The sequence below is a fragment of the Anoplolepis gracilipes genome, chromosome 17 (assembly GCF_047496725.1).
Source record: "Anoplolepis gracilipes chromosome 17, ASM4749672v1, whole genome shotgun sequence".
Taxonomy (NCBI): domain Eukaryota; kingdom Metazoa; phylum Arthropoda; class Insecta; order Hymenoptera; family Formicidae; genus Anoplolepis; species Anoplolepis gracilipes.
Window position 1 is genome coordinate 2,380,615 of NC_132986.1, and position 20,550 is coordinate 2,401,164.

Genomic DNA, 20,550 nt, shown 5'->3' on the forward strand with positions numbered 1-20,550 from the left:
GATTACAAAAAATCATTTAATTAATAACTTGGCAAAGTTTAATAATTGATGGTATGAAAGAATAGAGAAGTATTTTTACATATACAATTTGACATATTTCACATATACAATTTCACTTGTTTTGTAAGTATCATATATTTCTGCTTCTCTTATTAAAGTTATCAAAACCGTTCCAATTTTCAAAGAATTTACTCAGTTCATTAGTTTAGAATTATAATGTTCCCTTTTGAAACAAAAATCATTTATTATATAAAAAAAATAGTATTGAAGATCTATAAATGAAACAGGAATAATAAGGTATTATCTCTGTTGCATACATAAAACATTTATATCAAGTTAGTTGCATATTGTGGCAAGTAAAAATAAATGTAAAAACATTGTTAAATAAAACATTTCGAACAGTTTTTAGTTTTTATCAGTGACATGTGAAAGTGTTATATTCCAAAATGTTTTTTCATTTATTATTATCTGTAGTTTTTTTTTTACGTAGATAAAATTAAAAAAACTAGGTAAACCGAGGTAAAATTGAAAAAAATGATTTTAAATAAATACCTAAATTTAGCTCATTTTGACCTGAAGCAAATTCTTTTCAAATATTATAAGACCATTATTGAAAATCTGAAACTAAAATATTTAATAACTTATGAATTTCCACGAAATAATACACCAGTGACACATAGTACACAAGAGTTATTTTCGAGCATGACATATTTAAACGAAAACAAATATCGCGAAAACAAATATGCTGCATTTTCGCAAAATTTCCGGCAAACTAAAAACTTGCTGTTTTATTTAATGTGAGAACTTTAAATTGTTGAAATGTATTCAAGTATTTAATAAAAAAAAAGGATCCATCTCTAACGTTTAAAAGAGTTAACTATTGTACTGAATGAGTTAACTATTGAGTACTGAAAATTATTATTACTTATGTACATAAATATCATTTTAATAAACGTAACATAAATATTAATTAAAAAATGTTATTTATGTAATTTAAAGTTTAGGCAATTAATTATAGTTTATATAAATAAAGTTTATTCATTTGATGTATTACAATTTATAAATATTTATATACATATTTAAATTTGAAAATATATTAATCTACACATTTTCAAAGAATTTTAAATGTAAAATTAACACGATAAACAATAAAATAAATGGATATATAAAAACTAATCTCAACATATTTTTCAATATCTTTAAAACGTATGGCGATACGGATATAACCAGTATTTAAAAATTAAAAATTCAAATTACGGATTATGAACATAGTAATTATTTCCAAGAAGGACAATAAGTTAAAGTAAAAGGATATGTAAAAGTTTTAAATTAGTTATAAAATTAAATTTTTAGATTATTAATTTCTATAAGAACAAATATTTCTAACATTCTTTCTCTATCTTTCTCTTTCAAACATATTGAAATTTATTTTATAGATGATATTTTTCAATTAAAAGAAAATTTCTCATATAAAAGTGACCAAAAATTTCCAAACAATATCTTTTGCACAAAATGCTTACAAGGTATAAAATCTATTAAAAGACCTAAGTTGATATCAACTTGAATTGCCTAAACAAAATTATAAAAACCTATGAATGAGTTTTTAAATATACATGAGAAAAACCAAATGAGTTTATAGGCAGCAGAATGAATATTAATTCTTAATGTGTAGAATCTTTCAGATTTTAAAATCCTTGCATTTTGTCTTTTATTTATAATAAATAAATAATTTCCCGAATGAAAAATCATGCTGGAGAAATATTTTTAATCGTGCACAATTGCGACAGAATTTTGTTTTTATAATTATGCTTGCGGCGCAAACGCCTCGTGGGAGTTCTTCTTTTACTTTTTTTTCGACGGAGAATTGCAAGTTAACAGAAATTCTGCTCATGCTACATGTTACGAAAACGGCTGGATTGTGAGTGTGGGATTTTTGCGCGCTTCACGCGGTGTGAAATAATACGAGGAATCAGGCCATTATTAAAATAGCGCGTTTAGTCTGGCATTAACCGTCGGCCTGATGGAATTGCATCACCGTGACCTACAAAAAATAACGCCTTTCCTAAAAATATTTGGCCGGACAGTCCGGAAAACGTGGCAGAGCGTCGAGGAAATACGTAACGCATAATGTAACGTGACAACAAATAACACGACAAAATATATTAATTTTTTGCATTGTCGGAGTTCGCAAGCGCATTTTCTACACTAGCGGATAAGTTCAGTGCATTAAAAATGACATTTCAGGAAATGTGATGTTAAAAAATAAATGTGATGACTATGTTTTCGGTGAAATCTATAATGGTTATGAAAAATGTAAACAAAATCTTTCGAATATTTTTGCAACAAGAAAAACGCACCTTTTTAAATACTAAAATCAAATTTTTCTTTACTACATGATTTTCATGAATTATGCGATACCATGCCGAGCTTATCATATTCATGATATTTTGAAGAAGTCATTAGTTCGAGAACAACGTTGATGCGATCGGCTCTTAGCCTCTTAATCATCCTACTTGATCGATCCTACTTGATATCGTTTATTTTCGTGCGTCTTTCTACCGGGAAATTGGAGCTGCGGTCGCGCAACCGAGCCGAAAAAAGGCAATGAGAGTGATGAAGAGAGATGCCAAAAAATGAGAGAAGACGGAGTATACGTATAGACAAACGAACGTACGGGATCATCGAAGAACGGAAGGGAACGGAACGACCAGCGACCAGCGACCAGCGACCAGCGACCAGCGACCAGCGGTCTGGCAGTCGTCGTGTAGTCACAACACGACGCGAGTTATTGCCCCCGAGTGCCTCCTCTCCCTGCACCCCCGCTCGTCATTTCACGATGCTTTAATTCCTCCAATTCGCGGCCAAAAAGACGACGAAGCCGCCCGGCTGCGCGCCAGAGCGTGGCAAATTTCTCTCCGTCGACGTCACTCTCGTCTTCAAGACCATCTTAGTAACGCCGAGAATTGTTCGATAGCATCCAAAGACACACGATGCCGATTGCCTTTCTCCGCATTAAATCAAGCGACAACAATAGTTTCTCAACAGTTGCATTTTTTGCATCTTAAGGGGAGAATTCGGTCTAGAGGCCTGATTTTTAAGCTTTTCTTTGCAAATTTTTTATAAAGAACGGATAAGATCAATTAAAATAAAAGTTTTTCCTATTTGTTAAGCAACTTTTTAAGTATCTTTTAAAATTTTTTTTATTGAAAAATTCCAAGAATTAAGCTGCATATAGCAGTTCTTCTCAACCCATAAAAAAAAAGTAGTTGCACGGTGCACACGATTGGGGCCGTTCTGCTTATCAGAAACAAAAAATTCAAAAAGATTCTTAGAATATATGAGCTTGGGTATCGCTCAAAGTAGAATTATCAAAAAATATTAATTTGTTGAAATTCTACAGCCCTTTAAAGATGAAAAAAATAGCTGAAAAATTAAGACCTATTTTCAAAGTGACGCCGTTTTGTTATTTTTGCATATTTTTTAAAAATTCTACTTCGGGCGATACCCAAACTCATATATTCTAAGAATCTTTTTGAATTTTTTGTTTCTGCACCGTGCAACTACTTTTTTTTTATGGGTTGAAAAGAACTGCTATATGCAGCTTAATTCTTGGAATTTTTTAATAAAAAAATTTTAAAAGATACTTAAAAAGTTGCTTAACAAATAGGAAAAACTTTTATTTTAATTGATCTTATCCGTTCCTTATAAAAAATTTGCAAAAAAAAGCCTAAAAATCAGGCCTCTAGACCGAATTCCCCCCTTAAAGAAAACAAGTTTTCATATATTCAAGTTTTGAAATATGAAGTGGAAAACAGAGCTCTTTATATTAAATTTTATTTACTTTTTTATTACACACTTTGTAAGAGGTGAATTATATCTCTTAAAAAAGTCGCTATAATACTGGAAAAAATATGAGAAATAAGTAAAGTTTTGTCGCATTTTTAATGGGAAAGTTATAACACCAAGAAATTGCTACAAATAAAAATTTATAATTATAGTATATTATAACTTTTGTATGCGCGTACGTTTCGCATACCATAGAAGAAATGGAGGTATTTCGTAGTTTTGTACATCACAGTATCTCGAGATGTGAGCTAGTCACAACAATAACGATATTGCATATCATCTGAGAGATATCGCTGTTATTCAGTTTGATACGCGTGGGTGGCACAGAATACCGGATGGCTCTCGACTTACGTTTAATCCATCCTTATGTGCGCATTTATATTTTAAGTATTAAAAATTATTTACGATGACTTGAGATGGGGAAGAAATAAAATATAGCGATAAATGAATTTTCTTATTTTTCCATTAAATGATCTCAAAAAAAATAGCATCATTGAATAATCATTTGATAACATGCTGCTTTTCACGAGAAGATATATTTTTTCCTAAAAATTCACAGATGATATCTTTCTCTCTCCAAGCTCTAACAAATAAAAATGTCAATCAATGTGAGAGTCATCAGTATTTTCGTTGTTTGATGATTGAGGAATAAACAAACGCTACCGCGAAATTTCCTGGAAGAAGGAAACTCATCCGGAAGGTGCAAACCGCCGCGAGGATTCGTTACTGCGTGCGGAAAGTTTTGGAAACAAGAAAGACATAGATAGATGAATTTATTTACTTTGGGAAGAGATGCCTAATACCGCATAGTGCAATTACTCAAACCTTGATCTTTCCTATCTACGAGAATCACAAGAAAGATCGTCCACATTTCTCAAAGAGTCTGACATTAAAATTGAAGTCGACAATTGTAGAACGTATTTCGATCGATGAAAGTTTGTGAAATATTCGAAGGAAATTTTTGTAAATAGACAGAAATACATTTTGTATACGTCATATAAAAAGTGACTTATATATGAATTATTTTAGCTCTTTCAATTACAGATTTTTCAATTAATTTGCAGTCGAGTTTTCTTGACAGGAGAGTGACAATGCTAAATTTTCTTTTCTTTATTTAAAATTTTATCTTGTCCTAAATGTCACACTATCAAACATAAAAGGTCACATATTACTTTGCGATATCTTTAATTTAGCTTCTCCTAAAAAGAATAAATGTGCATAACACATTTATTAATCATTTCTACAACTTTAGCACTGCATTGATTAACAACTCGTTCGGGGTCATTTTAGACAGCACAGAATAATTATTGCTAAGGAAAAAGTGATGTCCCCAGGCGAACGATTCTCGCAATCAAGCGTGCATTAGATCGCTATCGGTGTGCAAGTGAAGAGCGTTTGAGAACGTTTACCGTTCGGGTTCACCAAAGTCGCAAAAGTAGGAGAGTTCGGCTCGTATATCGCGCCAGACAGATAAAAAGTTTAGCTCGTATAAGCGCGAGGTTATCTCGCGGATTCTTTGGTTAAATGTTTTCAAATCGCGGTGAGAGACCAGACGCGTCTCGCTTAATCCGCTCGGCTATTACGCCGAACACGGGCACCGGCAGTCACGCACGTGACGGCGGTCGACGTTTGTGGAACAATATTAAAAGAATTCCCTGATCTCTTTTCTCCTTGTGTACCCGCATTGCGACGATACATTACATATACTCGCTATTACGTGTGCGCCAACTTTTCGCGAGATGCGCAGGATATTCTTCCTTCCGAGCGAAAATCTATGTACTAAGCGATCTCATATCTTTTTGCACACGTACACATAATTAGAAAAATAGAAAGAATATTTGCAACTGCGACAAAAATAGTCCTTGTATCTTTCTTTTTTCATTTTAAAATTATTAAATCATTTTTTTATCAATTATTATTACATAGTCTTTGCACGAATATTATTAAAAGTATTACAAATAGAACGCGTTATTGATAGAGTTTGTAAATTTTAATACTATAATGAAATTATCATGTGAAATAAAGTTGAAGAAGATCTCACACTACTAAAAATTTATAAATCATCCTGAACTTCTTCTTACGCTAAAAATACAGCCAATCTTATAAATAATAAGTCTGCGCAGAAAAACTTGTACGATGAATCATAGATAGAGAAATAATTCGAAGGAGATTAAAATAAAATTTTGATATTTGTTTTTTAAGTGGTAATTTACGGTAGATTTAAAACAATGGAATATTTTCCTAAATAATTTATTTCAGTCTGTTCCATATTCCCGAACAGAATTCCCAACATTAGAGTATATATATATATATTACAGTATATTAAATTCATCGAAACCGTGAAATGATCGTCGAAAGCAGATATCACGTCAGAAGTATTCGAGAACTCGCGTAAAAGCGATGGAAAAGGATGCAATTATCATACAAAGTACGTGCTTACTAGATACAGTCTTACTTGGTAATGGTAGTGCCGAATATTTCCGTTGTATCTTCTCTCGGCAATGAACGTGGTGGTAATGCGTGCAGCGAATCCGGAGCGTGTCGTGTCTGGCGCGGACGGCACGAGGGTTGCTGGATGATCGTGACCAGCATCGAAAAGACGAGGAAAACGCCTGAAGGAGGAAAGCGCGACAGGCAAAAGAAAGAAGGGAAAGAGAAGAAATGTTAAAGTCCTCCGAAAAAATCGCGACGCGAGATTAGTTCGCTGGGATTACGACAACGAGGCCCGTGTCGTCGCGAAACCGAAAAAAGACAGACTTTTCGAACGGAAAACATACCCTCCGGAATACACTCGAGAATTTCCGCAAAGCCTCCGCAAATACGATGGTATACGGTGGTCAAAGCGCTAACGAGATATTCAGTTAAACATACCTCGGTGCCTCGTTAATTACTCGACTCGATGACTACTCGATCGGGATTTGGTCGAGCTCCTCCTCTCCTTGCGACCAAAATGCTCATAAGAGTATCATGATAGTTGGTTATACATTCGGAAATACTATGATGGATGCAATCGGATAAAAACTTTATTGTTATTCGTATTAATTATTTTTATATGTAAATTTTTATTTTTTTATTAAGAATAAGAATTTTTTGCTTCCAATTTTTTTATTAAAAGTCATATAGTTATACATCTGGTATAAAAGTCTTTATTTAATGGACTAAATGAGTGTCATAATTTTCTACAATTTTTCTCCAACGTATTAAGATGCAACAATTACAAAATGTGTGCAGTTTTTCGTCAAAAAAATTTCGAAATGATTTTTTAAAAATTATTCCATTGCAATCTCACCAAACAGATAACAGTATCTTCTGACATGTTTGATATGTTACACGGTAAATTTATTATAGCCATTAAAATTCCACGAGAAGCTTGTTATATCGCGAAGAAAGTTGGCAGAAATGAGTTGGATGTTCAATTTTATTGTTCGAAAAGTGTAGAAAAAGTTTTGAAAAGAATTAAAAGTTATTGGAATTGGATTTTTTCATGTCAATATTATTCAGGTAAGAGATATTGTTTTACATTAATATTGATGATGTTTAAAATCTACTTATCTAATCTAATTAATAAAAATAAAATATGTAAATCTTGCTGATTCACGATATCGAATTTCTACTCTCATTAAAATATAAATATAAGATATCCATTATTATACTGAAAGAATGCATCAAAAAGAGTAACATAAATATAGCCCGTGTCTTGAGTTAAACGAGAGACTCTAATCAACGACACTTTATTAGAGTACATATCATTCTTCAAGATTTGTAATTTTATGTGCGTTGCGTATCATCAACACATACAATGATACAATTTTATTAATTTTTATAGTACTTTATAGAAGCAGAAAAATAAACTTAAGCAATGCTGTTGCACTATCGGTTTTTAATTTAACAAATAATAGGCTACCACATAATTGGCAGTTTCTGATAAGAGAAAAAAATAATGTATGAATGCTGCAAAATATTAAGAGTTATTAATGACATAAGGCTATCAAATAAATTTATTATATAATTGTATAATGATAATTAAGATATTGTTCATTTGTTTAATGTGTTATCAATACATATAATGTAATTAAAAAATTTATAATATAAACAATACACAGAATTATAACGTGGAGCTTTCCAAAATGATAATGTGATATTAAATGCAATATATAAATATAGACACCAATTTAATTGGAATGTAAAATAATTACAGATAAATCTCAATATCTTGTTAAGTAGCATTACCGAAAAAGAAAAGACAATATTACAAGAAATTCAAAACAAGTAATGTTCGTTTTTCTTTTTCTTTTTTAATATTCGTGTCAACTAATTATTTTCGACGCATGCTTCCGATGCAAAATTTGTAATAGAATTCATCAAGGAAAATTTCCGTGTAGTCTCTCTCTCTGATGGGCGTTCCCATATTTACCTGGATCTTATTAAAATTAAGTAGGTTGAAATCGTGTGGCGAGAAACTACGAGTTAATCCTCGTCGTCGTCAAGATTCCCTACTTCCTTGTTTTTTCCACGTATTACGTGACCTCTTTCGAGGATCCAAGTGTATATTCTGGAGCGTTCGGAAATAATACTCTGTGAGTGGGATATTTATAACTGCGACAACGCACGGGTCGGGCTGTCTGATCTAACAAGTTCTAGACGCACTGCTGACTGACTCGCTAGACTCGCCTGCTCTCGCCGACGGTATATTTTTCAACGCTTACAAACGCTTCGATCGGCCTTGACTATTTACAAAATTATCCGTTCTGCGAAACGTTTAAGATCGATTCTCACGTTACGTGAGTGCGACGAGAACATCCGACACAATGACAGCTGTATGTTTATGTGCGTGTACTGTTTCTACATATTTCAAAGTAGTTAGTGTTGGTCGTTAGATATCAGAAGGCGTTAAATTCGCGCACCGCTGCTGCGCACCGTCACAATGTAACATGCGTGTAAAACAACGATGAAAGGCTATGACAACATTGGTGAAACGCACAAACGTGCGGGAATATATAAAGCTTCCCGGAAAGTTACAATATACATCCGTTTCGATCCATCGGCGTGATAGTCACGTTCGTGGCTCTTTCGTTGAAGGGAGGAACGGTTCGCCGCCGCATAAACCGGGAATCGAAAATTGTAAAGCAACACGGTAAAACCAGCAGCCGATGCGAAAGGGAAAGAGCCAAAGGGCAGATAAAGTGGAGAAGCAACGGCATACGGATACGAGGCACACAGGCAAAATTATCATTTATTCGAACAATCACTGATGTAACACACGATCACGCGTTGCCGTAAACAGATATCGATATCGACTTTAGATATTTACATATTTATTCATGAGAGTGAGATAGTTTATTGATTCCAAATATTTAGAATATCGTGCAACAGATATTTTATGATTTATAATTGCAATCTATAAAAACAAACTACTTCACTAAATAAAATACGAGAATAATAAAAATAAAAATATTTTAATAATAAAATAAAATGTGAGCGAAATAATAAGTAATTATAATTTATCAATTTTTCATGTATAAAAAATTAATTTCAAGAGCGTATAAATATATTACTGTTGAAAATTGTTAAACGCGAATCATACGTAAATACGTCTATAATTTGCACTTCAATTAATGTTCAGTTGCAGTGCTATTACATTACGATTACAATGCGATACGCAACGGTCCATCAATACGTGCCAATCACTATAATTACAACGCAGGAGGCGTAAAGGATATTATACGTGATCATCCGGTGAAATCCGCACACACGCGGTAACCAGTTCCATGAAAAGTAACAACACTATGGTCGGCCATATTACCACACAGCAGATATTTTCATTCTCAAATATCATGCTCAATCACGCAAAAAACAAAAAGTTCGAAAATTCGGATATTGTAAAATTGGAAGCGTAAACAAAAAGCAGCAGTCAAAAGTACACAGTAAAGAATTTACGAAAAATTGATTCGAAATATTTCAAAATCCGCATTTTCTTTTGTATCTACAATTTTTTCACGTAATATTTTTGCATTTTCTCTTGAAAAAATGTAAAAAAAAAATTCAAAAATTTCTAAATTCCAAGTAAAAATCTGAAATCTCTTTAAGAATTAAGAATGCAATATTTTTTTATGCTTATTATAATATTACTCCTTAATTATTTTCAAATTAACAGACTGATCTAATATGTCCTATAAAAAAAAGATTAATAAGTAAGATAAAACTGCGCATGAACGCTTGTACAAATTGACGAATGGAGTGCACGATTTTATGAGCTAAAATCAAATCTACGATCCTTTAAATGGATGTATCCCTACCAAGGACGAAGGAAAGAAGTCCATATATATTGGATGATGTCGATGGAGGCTGGAGGTCGTTCAAACAGCAGGGAAAACACATGTTATCGACAGGCCACCCTTTTTTGTCGACTCGTTCGCGGCGAGGGCGGAATGAAACAGCGACGATGGATCGTAGAAAGAGAGGGGAAAAAATAGAAATGCGAGAAAGAAAAGAGAGAGAGAGAGAGAGAGAGAGAGAGAGACAGAGGGAGAGAGAAAGAGAGAATGAAAAGCTAACTTTTTGTCGACTTTTTAACAAGATACTGAAGCGCTTTGATAGACGGCAAAAGAAATGAGAAAAAGCGAGACGAAGGAAACAATCGCATTTCGATGGACATGACTGTCGTGTCGGCTATTTTCAGTTTTTCCGCTTTAATACATTCCTTTTTTCTCGAATAAGATAAATTCGGCGAGCATCCTTTTGCTGAATAATTAATCAAACTTTCATGTTTGGCAGTTATAACTGCGCAACATGACTCGGAACATTTTGAACTCCTGAATGATTTAATTATAAAAAAGTTGTTAATCACGATTGAAATGACCGTTGTAATTATTTTTCTCTATAAAGATAAAACGTATTATTTTTTGTGTCAAAAAATATTTTGTAAAAACAATCGCAAATCTATGAGTGAACAATTATTTAAATGTATCGGAGATAATGAAGAAATCTGACATTAATATAATAGATAGTGAGACAAATAAGAATTTATATGGCGAAGACGTTAGAAGATTTTAAAATAAAAAGAAATGCAGCATGTACATACATACCATGAGAATTTATTGCCATTGCAAGAGTTGGAAATAAACCAAGACACAAAACAAAAAAGGGAACAAGCAATTAATAATTTGAAAAGAAGAGCGTTACAAAGAAAGATTCAAGCGAATAAATATCAAACTAGACCTTATGAAAGAGAATATAAAATATGGATAAGAAATCATCCAAAAAGAAACAGGAAAGTGCAAATTTTTGACAGATTTATAAGAAACTTTATAAGAAGAAAAAGAAACAATGGAAAATTTAATGGGATAATTTATTAGAATATACAAAGTATTGATATAAAAGCAGAATTTTAATTCACAGGTAACATACAATAATAAAAAAATCAATATAACAATCGATAATGAGAAAAAGAAACTAAATTAAGTATAAAAAGATATTTGGAAGAGTTAAATATTAATACATCGATTAGATATCAAAGGAAGAAAAGCCTAAGTAACAGTATGGAAAAATCGACTATTGATAAATCGATTGAACATGAAGAAGAGGAAACTTTAAGAGGTAATATAGGAGAATTTAATATCGATAAAGGAAAATCGATTGTGGATATTATATAAAGACAACAATAAGAGAGAAGCAGATCAATTCAACACGAACAGTTCGACAATAGAACATAGAAGACCAACCTAAAACCACAATGGAATTGGATAGTAATACTTCGAAAAGTGAAAATAAAGAATTAAGAGACAAATTGAAACAAGTCATTAAAAAAAGAAAGAAAGCGTAAGCAGAAAGATAATAATTAAAAAATTGAGAGAATACATTCGAAAATACTGGAAGAGAAAGATTAGTCTACGTCCAGGATGCAGAGGATAAAACTTGGGAAATAATCAGAGAAGATAATTATAGTACATATCGATAACATTGGAGCTATTTAGAAAGGATTTTAAATAAAATGGAGACTTTGTAGTGATAGCAAAAAATTCAATCTGAAAAAGCAAATAAATTAATATCCAAGTTTGGATATGAAACAGCGGGTAAAAAATTATACAAAATATTATACAGAAATATATAAAAAAGTATAGAGAATAGTAGAAAGAGTACTTGAAAATATATAGAATGCAGATAATAACGGATGAATTCAAACTGGATAAAGATCACGAAATATTAAAAGTAATTACCCAACGTAGAGTAGCCAGTAGAAGAAAACGAGGACATTCAAATGTATTATTAATATCTTCATTCGGTTAAACGTCTAACTTTATTATTATATTATTGCGTCTAAAGTGTTAAAATATTTACGATTGTATTTTCTACATTTTTTAAAGAATTCGGAAAAAAATACAGTTTCAAAATGTTTTATTAGTCGCAAGATAAAAAAATTTGCATCGCAATCACACTCGTGTAATATCCGATCGAACTCGCTATTCCACCTCAAGTTCGGAGCCTTGAATTTGAGGCGAGGATGGTGGAGTCTTCGGAGTCGTGCCAGCGCTGATTCACTGCGGGAGATTAACAACGGATGCCGTGACAGAAATGGCATGCTCTCTCTATATACGCTCTCTTAGAGGATCGGATTATCACTACGGAACTTGGAGCGTTGCGAATTATCCGGACGATTAGCGAGACGACACCGTGCACCTGCGACGCGATAATTGACACAGATCGGTGATATAATACTTGCGTCCGCGCGAAAAATTGCCGAAGATTATCGATAACGTCTCGAAAGAGAACTAATGCATTTACGGTGCAATGAACGGTAATCCAGTTGCAGTTAAGTGTGTTACTGCACCGACTCTACTTCATTGACTCTACGATTTTACTCGACGCGTTCTCGTTCTAATTCGAGATTGAAGTATTTCTTTTTCTTCCATCGGTGAGGTAAATATAAATGAGATAAGTGAGAACAAATGCGAGCAGTTAAAAAAAAAAAAAGCCAATGCAAAATAAAAATTTTTATTTAACGATTTTATCTTTAATTTATTTATAAAAGGCATTAAAAATACTCGTGATCTTTATAGGAGGAAAAATAATATACTTTTCACAAAGCAGTGACACATTTATTGTACTATTCTGTATAAAGAATAATATAATACATGTACCTGAGCGGAAAAAGTAAAAAAAAAAAAAAAAAAAAAAAAAAGATGGCATCTGCTGTTACATTGCATCTTTTTTATAAAAGAGAGAATGACTATATTTAAAATATATAATTATATTAGGCAGTTTTTAAAATATTCCCAGCGACAAATAAAAACAAAATTCTTTACTTTATTCGCATGAGTCATCGAGTTCAAATCCGTAATTCAATCCGTGACGATGATGCATTACGCTGGCCAATTATCATATCGCGTTCGGGCTCATTGATCGTCGTACAACAACGAGCATGTCGGTCCTGCCAATTTCGAAATTGACGAGAGAGGAAGAAAGGAAGAAAGGAAGAAGCGGACGAACGTGAGCCCTTCGGGGATCGCTCTCAATCCTGGCGCAAGATGGTGACCATAAATCGTCGCGGGAGAGATAATATTAAAATTTCTTTTTCTTTGAAAAAAATGATATACGCTTATCGCCTCACGAAGGACACCCATCGGCAACATTAATCTCGCACATATTCCTTGCGTTAACAAGAAAAATAAATAAAATCGCGTCTTCCGAGAACGTTACGCAAATCGACATGGTGAAATTTTGCGAGACACGCGAATCTTAACTGTTCGCTTATCTTCGATCAATTCGCTTGACACGAAACGTAGTTTTCGCGGCCGATGGAGAATTACTATATTAATTGCAAATTATCTGCTTTTGACGTACAACCATATGTGGGACACGCGCGCGTCAATGCAACGGTGCTTCGGGTAAATAGCTGAGAGAGTCAGGCACGTTTCTTTCTCCTTCTTACAATAATGGCATGTGTCGCTGTCATGCCGTGACACTTTCGGCCGATCCAGAAAGAATCATCGCACCCGTATATTCATTAAGTGAGCTGCATCGGCTGGCTTGGAGAATCATCCATCTCAGATAACACACCAGTGCCATGCATATTACGAACAAAATATATCGGATCGATTCAATATTGGCAAAAAAATCCAGTGCAAGATACTCGTGTGACGGTTGTAAGTTGCGGGACAAGTAGCTTTTATTTAAAGAAGACGCGTATTCGCGTCTGCGATATTTTACAAATTGACACCTGACGCGCCATCGACTGGCTGTTATGGCGGGAGAAATGTCTTCCGGTACGAGTAACTTTCAGCTCCTTTAAATCAAATTAGCGTAAAGCAAAAAAAAATGCCTTTAGGCAACTTAATAACTCATAAATAAATTACTTAAATAATTTATAATATGTGACATTCTCGAGATTATTTTTTCAATTTATATATTCTGAAATGTGATGCTTTTAAAGAAATTTTACGGTTTAACCCTATTGATTTTTATTTCGATCTTGCGAAAATTTCCCACAGAACGGTTTTTGATATTTCAATTGCATATTTATTCTAAATTTCACGTGAGAACACGCAGGAAAGAAAAAGCAAGAGAGATAATGGTAAGGCATATATTCAACAACTTAACGTTAACGGGAATAGTAGAGCTCGGGAGCCAAACGGACATCAGATTGGGTCGCATCATGCGAGACGATCGACGGGGTGAGACGCACTCGGCTGTGCCATCCTGGGTCTGCGGGGAACGGTCGGGGAGAAAATCGACGCGTACGTATCCAGAGCACGCACGGCCCATACCCAGGGAGCGAGTGAGAGGAAGGAAGGGAGAAAGAAAGAGAGAGAGAGAGAGAGAGAGAGAGAGAGAGAGAGAGAGAGAGAGAGAGAGAGAGAGAGAGAGAGAGAGAAGCCAGAGGTACACGCTCTATATACTCTGCTTGGACACTCGCTTGCACGCAGCCCGGCACGCATACGCCGGTGGGCCCCGCAGGTGGAGAGGTGCGTACGAGGTGAGGTGGATGGACGGACACCGTCGCGTTTCCCTCTCCTCTAGTGGGGGACCACACGTGTGGTGTGTGTATACACCGTGCCCGACGTGCGGGGCGATCGGGTAGACTGCTGGGCGGTCGCCGATCCAACACATGCCGAGTACAAACATGCCGAGAGAGCATGTCTACCAAAGATTGTTCGAGAATTGTGCGAGCCGATCGATCGATCGATGGGGATCTTATCGCGTGTCACGATAGCGGAAGCGACGGCTGCATCACGGATACGAGAGAGAGAAAGCAAGAGAGAAACAGAGATAGACATTAAATAAAATTATATTAGTACGAATTCACGAATTTTATATAATATAATCAAAATAACAAGTGAGAATATTATTATATATAAAATAACGAAAATTAATAAACTATTCGTATGTTTTGTTGCTACAGTTTCTTAAAATTCTGTAAGAAATATAATAGAAAAATCCGAATTCGAATATACAAAAAGTATACAGTATATCCAGGCATATATATCTAGAAATAAATTGAAAATAATTTAATATAATGACTATATTTTATTGTTATAATCGTTTTGAAAGTTTAATCGATTAAAAATTCATCTTAAGAAAATAATTTATTATTTATAGGAATGCACGTTGAATAAAAAATATAATATTATTAGAAAGATGCGTTAGATAATATGAAACAATCTGAAACAGTATATGAAGAATGTGTGTATATGTGTGAAATCTCTGTACTCTGGTTCTACAAAAGTAAATCATTAATATAAAATGCATTAAGAATATACATTTACTTTTTGTTGATCTATTTAAGACATACGATATAGTGCTTATAAAAATATAGAAAATCCTAAAGAACAAAATATTTATGTAAATGCCATTAGAGCTTTAAAGTATAAAATTTCTAAAACCTATAAAACTTTGAAATATATAGATAAAACGCATTTTAATACACGTATTTTCAACCGTGAATAGTTACCGTGAAAAATAAGTCGGATTACGTTTCTGTTGTCCGATTTTCGATCAAACCAGATAATGCTGTTTGAAATTGACACATTGTAGTTAGGTCAACATCGGTATTACGATAATAACAGTCATTTCATCGCGATTATTATTGTTATCGCACCACACAGTTACGAAATTAATTGATTAATGATTTAAATCGCGAACTTTATTGTGAGGACGTTATTACGCGGAAATCGATCTCGCGCGAGATCTGTTTGATTTATGGATGCGCGTATCTATGTGATCGGAGATGTTCGATCGCATGACCGGATGCGAGAATTTATATTAAATTAATGCGAACCAATTTCAGCATATGTATATATATATATATATATATATATATATATATATATGTGCGTCGGGCTTTAACAATTTGGTATAAATTTAATCATAATTTAAGAAAAATCATAATCTCTACATTATATATTCTTACATTTGAAACAGACTAATGGAAATTTTGCATTAATATTTCTTGATAGAACTTTCTAAATAACTAATCGCGGGAGTCTTTTTTTACGAAAAATGAGAAAAGTGGATGACAATGATTTGTGATGTTCGGTAAATATTGCGAATGGATTTTGCTCTTCAACGAAATTGTAACAAATTTCAATAAAAACTTTTTAAAAAATGACGAAACGGATTATCTTTAGATTCGAGAATCTAAATGAATTCTTCATTCACAAGTTTCATATTTCATATAATACTTTCGTTTCGCAGCACTTAATCTTTTACGTCTCAAAAATTTTTAAGTATATTTCGAAAACTTTTAAAGTATATTTGTAGCCGAATTTGTTTAAGTGATTTATTACAATTTATATAATATTTAGTTATTTATAAAGTAATAAATTCAGTGCAGTTGTAAATTCGAAGTTTGCAACTTGTGCGGGAAACTTAAATTTACTCTTTACAATAACATTAACATTTTCATGATAAAAATGTAATATTTATTAAACAAATATAAGTATTATATGTGTACTCTAAATGACATAATTCTTTATAACATTTAATGGACTCTTAAAAGGTAATAGCAATAATATGCCAGCCGTTTAAATCTATATCTCTGATATCCCCATACTATTGGTGCTAGTAGTTTAAAGCACGTAAACGGTTAATAATTTAGCGTATTAATTTAATTCCAATGCACACGAGTTGGCGAAAGAGAAAGAAATGGAGGAAGTTCAGCGCATGAGCGCTTAGCTCCGGGATCAGCGAATTAAATCAGGCCCGCGAGCCGCGCGCGTAAGGCAAATTAATTGTTCGGAGTATGCCGGGCGATCGTGTAGACTGCTGGGCGGCCAGCAGCCGCCGCCGATTTCCTAACGTGTCCGTTCGATCGCGGAGAGCGTGATTATTTTTAGCGATCTGACCGACCGTGCGATCACAGTGAACGGCAACGGTGAACGAGTGCGCACGCGGTGAAACCACCCGTCTCCTGCCTGCCCGTGAAAATCTCTCTCTTTTGCTTCGACCCATAATTCAAAGTGCGAGAAGTATCGCGCGACATAATCGCGCCCTTTATTTCGCTTCGACCCGTTCTACGATAAATCGTATGTCGGATAATCGCATGTCGCTTGTCGGATCCGACACTTGTTCAGTCTGCAATTGAGTCACAAGTCGTGGTATTATATATAACAATGAGGTCGTACATAAAAATGAAAACTAGAATGTCTTAGGAATTTATTTTTAAATTCGTTTAAATCACAAATTATAAAAATTAAATTACTTTTAAAAAAAGAGACGTAGAATAACAAAAAAAGATGGTGAAAAACATATTTTTAGGAATATGAGACAAACTTTTGATGCTCATCAAGAATTATTTATATATTTTCGAATGATTATTCATTGATGAATTATAAAAATTAAATTGCTTTTAAAAAAAAGAGACGTAGAATAACAAGAAGATGGTGAAAAACACATATTTTTATGAATATGAGACAAACTTTTGATGCTCATCAGGAATTATTTTAAAATTTTCGAATGATTACTCATTCATCAATGATATATCAATATATAAATAATTTTTGTAAGTCTAAACTTCGACATCCGATCGAAGTTTAGACTTGCAGAGAATGTCAGTGCAATAATTCGATTATTACACGATCTTTTGAAATCAAAATTATGAAAAAGAAATCATAGAGAACTTTTACCGACAGACATTTTATTGCCAACATTTGACTTTTATGGCTATTATTAGCATGAAATAACGCAAACAAAATGTATTTACGGATAAGACTATAATCTTAAATGCTTCCTAGATTTTGATGCAAATACCTGACACCATCACATACATTCTTATGTGCTACAAAAAAATATTAAAATTGATTTCAAGAATAAAAAAGAGTCTTTAAAAGATTTTAATTATTACAAATGAGTATAAACGACAAAAGCCGTAAATAAATAATTTTCATAATTTATCCGCGATGATTGAAATGAATAAAAACGCTTTATGCGATAACAGTCAATTAATTACGATAATAATAACCAATATATAAGAAATTGTTATTTTTTAAACATAATTATTCAATTTAGTTAGTTCACATGAATGCTTATTGTAAAAGCAATCGATGTGCTGGGTAGCTTGTATCATCGCGAACATCAAAGGAAGAATTGCTAGAAAGTCTTTGTTACATACATATCCTGACCTGTCGCGATTTATCACTTGGAAATTAGATACGGGGGAACAAGACAGAAAGAGATGGAATTATAAAGAGAAAAAAGAGAAACAGAAACCGGAGAAGCTGCGATATTTTTTTTTTTTATGTATAATGTTATAAAAGATTCGAAATAAATGTGATGCTATCGCGCACACTCTCGTCATGAATTAAAGTTAATTTCGTTGGACCAAAAATAGTTATAAAATTTTTATTTATAATTACGTATATATAGATTGGAATGTAACGATTATTATAAGATTGAGACGTTATTTTCATGTTTTATTATTCAATTATAAATAGGAACAGTTAATTAAAAATTTCTTATAAGAATTAAACTTCAAATATGTAAATTATATTATGCAATGAATTTCCGGTAAAGTTTTCATTAATAAAAATTTAGTTTACGTTTCAACAAATCTAATTCTCTCTCTCTCTCTCTCTCTCTTACGTAAATGTCTGGAAAAAGAGGAAAAACACGTTTTCTCGTGTGCTCTCGCGGGAAATATAATCACGATTTCGAAAATTCAACTTTGAAAAGAATTTGAAATTTTTGCAGGATTTAGGAACGATGATACGATCTGCCGTCACAGCAGTAGGTGTGGAATTTAAATAGTTTAATTCAACTCACAATCAGTCCACGGTTTTCCGTGAATCAATACGAAGAACAGAACGCAACAGTGAAACCGTTCGAAGGTGTGAGCATAGCTCACAAAGAACGTAGGAAATGAGGTACAGTAAGTAATTTGTTTCCGGAAACTCGAAATATCAGCTTGATTGCCGACTCGGCACACGCGTTTCATTTTATGCATTACGGCGACACGCAAAGGCGACAGTCTTGAAGGATTGCTTTCGGTTTGCCAGCGAGCTTGCAAATTTCCCGAAAGATGAAAGGTGGACTTGCCAAGAGCTTCAAATATATACATAGGATTTAGTTTCATCAGGCATTTATATTTGCAGAAGCAATATAACAAGTTTGAAGGCACCATGTAAAATGAATATATCATATTTTAAGAAAATAAAAATTTTAAATATAACGATTCTTTTTTCTAGCATGTAGTAAATATTGCAAAAATTCTATATAATTACAAGATCAAAACTACATTTTCGTTAATAAGAAAATCAAATTATATGATAAAAGGGGAAATTATATCTTAAATATTCGAAATATTTCGTTGTCTTTGTAAATCATAAAATGATATTTGTTATGTGAGGCTTTACAGTAATTGATCAGTTACGTTTCAAGGAACACATAGTACGCATGGAGCGTATTCATTTTCAGGCAGACTGCAGCGTGCATTAACAAAACATGCCGTTGAGCTCGGCAAGATCGAGTTTGCGTCCAAGTCGCATGCTTAATTCGCAACATAATGCGCATACTAATTCATTTACACGAGCTCCTATCTAACTCAAAATCCCTCGTGTGTGTATGTGTGTGTGTGCGTGTATGTGTATGTTAGCTTTGTACTACGCAAAGTTATTCGACAAAGCGTGTGGCAGGAAGCGCGGTTACAAAAGAAGACACGCAAAAAGCGAGCAAGAGACGGGCAACATCGACGTATAATATACAAAAAGGGACAAGATTAGAGTACACTCTAGAAACTGCAATCAGAAAATAGTTTCGATATAACGAGTAAATTGTACGATTATTAGTTTTATCCTAGTTTTTTTTATCGCGACATTGTAATTCGATCGAACGTTCGAAGCTCCCTCCGAGCACTTTAAAAAATTGCGCGCGCGTTTGGGTAACGAGGTTTTATGGAAAAGCAAAGTCGCGCGAAAACGACTATTACTGGCTATCACGCGATCTCCCCTATGAGCCACTTACGTACGTAAGAATGCCACCCTACATCGTGGCCCTATACATTACCGTAATGAATAACCTTAGGCCTAAGTAAGATTGCGTTCTTATACACAGGTATATAAAGGTAGTTGACACACCGCCACTCGCAGTCAGAAAAATTACATAGCGTCGTGTGTTCGCATAATTTATCGCAAAGAAAAAAAATATAGACATAGATCGACCGAAAAAAATTTGTTGTGATAGATTGAAGAAAGATAATAACACTGAAATAGAGAA

The 20,550-nt window shown here is 33.4% G+C and overlaps 1 protein-coding gene across 3 annotated transcripts in view; it reads right to left on the minus strand.

Moving 5' to 3' along the window:
- Positions 1-20,550, minus strand: part of Vn (membrane-bound neuregulin protein vein) — a 337,235-nt gene that overhangs the window by 305,353 nt on the left and 11,332 nt on the right. The window lies entirely within an intron of this gene.